Source organism: Grammomys surdaster, unplaced genomic scaffold, assembly GCF_004785775.1.
Source record: "Grammomys surdaster isolate TR1022 unplaced genomic scaffold, NIH_TR_1.0 150, whole genome shotgun sequence".
In the NCBI taxonomy this organism is placed as follows: domain Eukaryota; kingdom Metazoa; phylum Chordata; class Mammalia; order Rodentia; family Muridae; genus Grammomys; species Grammomys surdaster.
The window spans coordinates 21544270-21551984 of NW_021604608.1; the positions used below are offsets into that span (position 1 = coordinate 21544270).

Genomic DNA, 7715 nt, shown 5'->3' on the forward strand with positions numbered 1-7715 from the left:
TATCCAGTATTAACATCTACCAGTAGATTAAAGGATAAAGTAATTTTGGGGCGCAGACCCCGTCTTGCCGTGTTTGATGTGCTGTGGACCACATTTTGATAGAAGCATTTGAAACACAGTGTGTGAGATTCATGTTGGTTTCTGCATCTAAGTACCCCAAGTCCATAACCTTATTTGTTTACTGTGATGGATTTCCAAAGACCAAATATATCCTGCTAAGAGCATCCCATAGATAAGGACCATTCCATTCATAAGCCTCATTCATTTGTTTGCCAAAATGCCTGTCGCTGTGGCATGCTTGCCGGCCTGGGCTGCCTTCTTTTCTTTACTGCTCTCTATCCTCAGGCAGGAGAAAATGAATTACAGATCCGCTTTCCAACTATGTATTTTCTAGTGCTCTTGATTCATCTGTGTGGTGGAAGGCACCAATCCAACGCAATTTTTTTCTATGTGGTAACCGTTACCCACAACCAAGTAACATTCATTGAATTTTATGAGAACATTTTTTTGAACAGACTGTAATTTATTTGATAGTATTAGAAATCTGTAATATTTTAAGGATTATTTTATGAACTAGTATGTGGTCAGGGTTTAGAATATTTAATCTGTTTTAAGGGACGTTTGGTATACGTTTAAAAATAACCAGTCATTTCTTTTTAGCCGGCAAGTAAAATTTCGTTCAGTGACAGTGTGCAACGTGATGTTTTGAAATATACGCATGTTAGAAACTCCGTCAAGCTAAACATGGACATTTCTTACTGTCTTTGGTTTTTCTTTTTGGTCATAGCGCTCAGAATCTATCCTTTAAACAATCACATGAACACATACACTGTTATTAACCAGCGCCAACAGATTATTCAATAGACCTCCTGAAGACAGATTTTTTTTTTAAGTGTTAGAAGCAAGCTGTTTCCTTTCTTTTTTTTTCTTATTTAGTTTTTATTCATAATCATAAACTTAACTTTGCAATCCAGCTAGACTTGAAGGGGAATGAGGAAAATATGGAACCCAAAGACTTCAGTGAGAGCAGAGATTACAGGGTATTGTGAGCAGATGGGGTGGGAGCACTCTCTTGAGCTACAGAAGGAATGGTTTGATGGGTAAAACGCCCGCAAGTCAAAAGAAATTAGAGTTGTCCACAGTCGGAAATGGTGATCTTCTTGCTGGTCTTGCCATTCCTGGACCCAAAACACTCCATGGCTTTCACAATGTTCATGCCTTCTTTCACCTTCCCAAAGACCACATGCTTGCCGTCAAGCCATTCAGTCTTGGCAGTGCAGATAAAAAAACTGGGAACCGTTTGTGTTTGGTCCAGCATTTGCCATGGACAAGATGCCAGGGCCTGTATGCTTCAGGATGAAGTTCTCATCCTCAAGTTTCTCTCCATAGATGGACCTGCCACCAGTGCCATTATGGCGTGTGAAGTCACCACCCTGGCACATGAATCCTGGAATAATTCTGTGAAAGGAGGAACCCTTATAGCCAAATCCTTTCTTTCCAGTGCTCAGAGCACGAAAGTTTTCTGCTGTCTTTGGAACTTTGTCTGCAAACAGCTCAAAGCAGACGCGGCCCAGGGGCTCGTCATCTGCCGTGATGTCGAAGTACACGGTGGGGTTGACCATGGCTGCAGCAAGCGGCGAAAAGCGGTAGCGGTGTCTGCCAGCTGTTTTCTTTTTAAGAACTTATTTGATGTTTGATTACGTGTGTGTGGTTGTATGTGAGCATACACACGTGACTGCTAGTGTTCGTAGGCCAGAGGAAGTGAAACCTTCTGAGCTGAGTATCTGGGTATCCTTTACCCAGTCTAAACCTTTCTTCTTAATCCAGGCTCAAAGCCCATCCACATGGCAGGAGCGATCTTGAGTGCGGCAGATTTGACGCTGGGTGAGGCTTTCTGACCTGGAGGAGCCTCATGCAGGACACGGCCCTCTCTTCCTCATTTTTCTTTGCTCCCATCTCACTTTCTTGGTCTCTGACTCCGACATGGGCTCCTCTCCATCTGCTCCTGCGCCTTTCTCCCCAGGCTTCAGCATTCTTGCAATGGAAGCTCCTTGGCACCTGGGAAACCATAGTATCTGTGTTCCCGGACCCTGCCCCGCAATGGCGCCAGGCAGCTCCTTACTGGTACAGACAACTGAGCCCACCTGTCCCACCGTGGGTGGCGGGTATGGTCTCTATCCTTTTTCTTAAATAATATAGCTTTAGTGGTTCCATCCCTTTACATCGCTGGTTCCTTTCCCTTCGTGTCCTGAAGCTTTCTTCCACTCTCCTTGGATTTCTGTGTTGGAGGGAGTGGGCTAAGTCTAGCAGTCATTTTTGGTTGACCAACAGATTTGTTCTACTCTGTCCATTTTTGAGGCCCTTTAAAACTCTTTCCTTGGTGTTCTGTATAGTAAACTAGTAGGTGTACAGGTATGGATTTCTGTATAGCTCCTTTGTTTGATACACATGCTTTTTGTATATGTAGGCTATGTCCTCCATCATTTCCCCCCCGGAACCTTCAGTCTTTATGTCTTTAAATAGGTCCTCTCCATTATTTATGATTTTTATTCCTGAAATGTAAAAGACATTCATGTAATAATGTAGTCCATCCTTAAGTAGCACAGAAACTTCTGTTCATGTTACTGTCTCATATCTCGGTGCCATATTATAAAATTTATTTTAAAATCCATTTTCCAGTTCACTGTTTTTCTCTTCATTTGGGCTAATCTGTATAACATTTAAAAATATTTTACATCTCAATAATTATAATTTTGATAGTTCTATTTAATTGTTCCTGCCTGTAAATTTGAAAAGATTTTCTCTTCTTGCTTACTCTTTTTCATCCTTTTAAAAAGAAAGACGTGTGGGTTTTGTGTTTGTTTTTTAGTACTCTGTGCTGTGTAGTTTCATAGTCAGAAGTCTTCAGTGGTAGTGGGAGAGCTAACATTATATTTGTGTCTGATAACCCACTTTTGCCTTTTAAAAAGTCCCTAGTGACTTGATGTTTTCTTATGAGTTCATACTTAACAGTATTTCTAAGGGGATCTGCACTTAAACTTCTTCTATTTACCAGGGCACTAATAACTTCCTGCTAGTCCTCCTGGTCCACTGTGAGTTCAAATCCATCTTTCTCTACTTGTAGATGACCCAAGGACCAGCGTCACCTAGATGGGACTCACCATGTGGAACTAAGCACTGTGTATGATAATACTTAGCTTTTCTTTCCTTCCTCTGGGAGTGGCCACACTCTCAGTGTCTCAGTCACACACGTGGAGTTCTGTTTCCATGGGTACTTGTTTTTATACACGGTCTGCTAGCTCAAGACAGAAGCCCTTGAAGTTTCAGTACACTGTATAAGACAAAGACCTGTACTTCCTTTTCTATGAAATGACCATCGGTCCATCTTTTTCGGATACAGTTCCTTCTGATGTATGTTCTCTCAGCCTACACTTAGGCATACAATGATCTTTACAAACATGTCGGTATTATTAAGGAATGGAATTCCCCCAGTGAACACCATCCAATGGCTTCCCATGACCTTCTGGATGGCATGAAGGTCTCCAGCATGGTGCACATAGCAATGTCTCCATGTTGTCCCAGAGTTCCTGACCCCATGGCCTTCGCATGATGTGTGCTGTCCTCTTCAAGAAAAAGAGTAAAAGTCTCTTTATTGGGGAGTGTCCTTACTCACTCACAATGACTCTGCCAGTCATTTTTCAGACTATAGCATTTAGAGAGATTTGAGTGCCACACACGTGAACTGAAATGAGCAACCCTCCGAGCTGATTTAAATACACTCCATAGCTAATCTGTTTCTGAGAAAGTCATTTTTAATTGCAGGAATGACTAGCCAAGGATGAAATTTTAATTAAGTTGTGATCCTTGAAATCCGAGATTTTTTAATTAAAAAGTGAAACTACGTAATGCTGTTTTCTCCATCACTCAAACACTTAGAGTATAAGCCAGGTTAGGGCAACAGTTGGCCTGCAGAGATGCCTAAATCTTTAGCTTATTTCAACTACACCAAAAAACTCATGAGCTCTGGGGAGACTTGGGCTGACTGAGGAACTATTAATCAGCATATTAAATTGGAAAATATTTTGGGTCCACTGGACAACACCAAAAAACAAAACAAAGCAAAACATCATTTGCTGAAAAAAAAAAGTCCATGGTCTTGAACTTTTGATATTTCATAAATAAAGCAGTCACATGCTGAAGTAGTTGTCCTTTATTCTCATTGTGCAGTGGTTTTATCCTGAACAGACAGCTTTATGGTGGATGGGTGGATTTAGAATCTGAAGTCTGTGTGAGAGCGTGATTGACGATCTTCTAGGTGTGACGTTGGGTAGGTTGACCTAGATTCCGAGTCTTCCAATGGTGACAGAGGATCAACTAAACAAGTCAACACAAGGCCATCACACACCATATCATCAAACGTAGAGTAACATCTTAAAAATAATTTGAAAGATTTTTCCCAATAATTAAAACAACGGCAAATTAATCATCATTTTGTGAACTGTATATTCAGGAACATCTTAAAATATTTATTCTTTAATTTATTTATTTTACTTATTTATCGTGTGTGAGTGTGTGTTTGTGTGTAAGCCCATATGTGTCATGATGCATGTGCGGAAGTCAGAGGAAAACTCATGGGAGTTGGTTCCTCTACCTTGTGGGGTCACAGGATCAAATTCAAATTGTCAGGCTTGGTGGCAAGGGCCTTTACCTGCTGAGCCATCTCACCTGCAAAGGGACATCTTATTTTATTATTGTCATAAGACAACTTGACACACAAACTAGAGTTATCTAAAAGAAGGAAACCCTTGAGAAAATTCTTCCCTAAGATCCTGCTGTAAGGTATTTTCTTGATTAGTGATTGATAGGGGAGGGTCCAGCCCATTGTGGGTGGTGTCATCCCTGGGCTGATAGTCCTGGCATCTACAAGAAAGCAGGCTGAGCAAGCCATGGTGAGTAGTCAGTAAACAGCATCCCATCCATGGCCTCTGTATCAGCTCCTGCGGTCCAGAATTCTGCCCTGTTTGAGTTCCTGTTCTGATTCCCTTAGATGATGAACAGCATGTGGAAGTGAAAGACGAATAACCCCCATTCATGCCCACACACAAAATTTGTTTTTTTGGTCCTGGTGTTCCATCACTGCCATAGAAACCTTAAATAGATACTCAATAAATCTTTCATTGAGACAGGGTATTGCCATGTTGCCCAAGTAGGCTTTGAACTCAAGATCATTTTACCTATACCTCCCAAGTGCCAGGATCACACCATGTGCCACCATAGGCAACTATGTTTTTCCTTAAAATCCCTCAAAGAGAATTCAACTGGATACAAGTTAAAAAGAGATCACAGCACCACTTGTAGTGAATCAAAACCCCCAATGTTCACTAATTACAGCCGTTTTATGTGAAGCTCTTCTTAAAAAGAGTATTGCTTGTGAGAACAGCTTATTTTTCTTTCTTGTAATGAAATCTCCGAGGTCTAGCTCTACCTAAAAGTTAGAGCATTTTCATTCCATTAACTTAAATTATGTAATGTGAAAATGAGTGATGGCTGGTGTAACGCTGGTGAGAAATTATATTTCTCACATTGGTTTATTACGTTAGCATTTTCTTGGGGCAATAAAAATAGTGTTATACAGAAATCAGTCCTACCTAACCCCACACAGACTGCCATAAATGACTCTTGCAAATCCCACAGTCTGAGTGACGGTGACAGATCCCACAGAAGGAGATTTTACTAGCAAAGCCAGGTTATCCCAGACATACTGAGAGAGAGGAGTTGTTTGGCATAAGCTGTAGATTCCAGATAGCAGATTGAAAATAGCCAACACTGAATGTCCTCAACTGTTTGGCTTGGAACATTCTCTAATTGCATCATAACCTTTTTTTTTTTCCTAAAGCAGGTCATATACGCATCATGACCAAACTTATGAGTGACTCACGGCGCATACCTCTGTGGCCTGGCTGCTGAAGAATCAGATCTAGACCTGGGTGTTTGAAGCACTTCCTCCATGTAGCAGGCATTCACTTTCTCTCTTAGGGAATTGCTAAAGAGCGTGATATGTTAATTATGAGTTCAGTATCTTGTTACAGATCAGCAAGGACACAGGTGTCGGTAGACTGGTCAGACTCTCTTCTCCTCTTGTCAGTTTGGTAAGGTCTGGTCCTGTGTCCAGAGGCTCTCCATAGTCTGTCCTCTGTCACCTAGCATTTATCAAGGAAAGAAGGCCAGAGGAATTGTGAGGGGACAACAGAGAACCGGGATTTCTTTGTGTCACTGGAATGTGTTTTTTTTTTTTTGCAAATCAGGAAGAATGTTGTTCAATACGGCCAGGTTACACACTCAGTGCTGTTGGGATGTGTGACATTATTTCTCCTCTACACACTACCAAGCACCGGTGCTGTATGTGAGGCAGGGTATCAGCAGTAGCTCAGCCTGCTGCAGTTGATCCCCTGGCTCTCATCACCCGTGGGCGGAGAGGAGAGAGAAACTAAAGTTTCTCAATGTTGGAAAGTGATCTCTGGGCTGGTGAGATGGTTCAGAGTGTATGTGCCTGAAGCCCTGAGTTCAATTCCTGGAACCCACATGGTAGAAGGAAAGAGCTGATCTGGAATATGGCCTCTGACCTCCACATGCACACTGTGACACATGTGCACATGAAAGCATGCACCCACAGTAAATACATGCAAAAATAAATTAATAGAGATTTATCAAGTCCACCCTGACGTCTGTCACCTGTCTTGTGTCTTTCGCATGTAAAAAAAAAAAATTGGGTTTTGCATTTTTAAGTGTTTGGGGAAAAAAAGTAATATTTTGTGACAAGTGAAAGTTGCATGCAATCCAAATCTGAGCATCGTAAATGAAATTATAGTGGAAGGCATCCATGTGCATTTACTTCTGTATCTACAGCTTCTCCCATAATGCATCAGAGCAGGAAGGTCGGGACAGAGACCATATGAGCCTGGAATTGTTTCCTATCTGGCCTCAGTTCAGACAATCCTTATTGACCACTGGTTTAAGACAATAATTTTTTTTAAAGCTTTAATTAGAAATTTATTATTTGGACTTAGAAATACAGGTCTTCCATATTTACTAAGGCCCAAACAGCTCTTAAAAGAAATAATGGAGGAATGTCCCCAATTTTTCATTAGGGAAATAACAAATATGTACGTACATAAGTGAATTTGCATATAAAGGCATTAAACGTTTTAAATACATACCGCATGCATTTCAAGTTGACCACCAAGTGCAATGATAATTATGAGGACAACTTATTCGTCTAAATGATAGCGCTTGTTAACTGATGTCAAAGACACGCTCCAATACATTTTAACTATTTATTTCAATTGTTGGGTATATGATGTAAAGGTGTATATAGGTGTAACCTGTTTGTATGTGAGAGTATACACTCCATGACGAGGATGCGCAGCTGAGAGGACAACCTTGAGTGCTGATGCTCATCTTCTACCTTCTTTTCTTTCCTTTTCTTTTCTTTTTTATTTTTGCTGCTGCACATGCCAGGCTACTTGGCCTGGGGTTGCCTGAGAGTCTCCTGTCTCTACCTCTCATCTTGCACAGAAGCAGTGAGACTAGAGATGTCTATCATGTCAGGCTCTACATGAGTATTGGAGATTTGAAATCACATTTTTGTGATTGCTTGACAACTTGCTCTACCCACTGAGCTACCTCCTCAGCTCCATACCTTCCAGCTGCGGTCA

General features: G+C 41.2%; 1 pseudogene; it reads right to left on the reverse strand.

Annotated features, from left to right (window-relative positions):
* Positions 1–1072: 1072 nt before the first annotated feature.
* Positions 1073–1634, reverse strand: LOC114619490 (annotated as a pseudogene).
* Positions 1635–7715: the final 6081 nt, after the last annotated feature.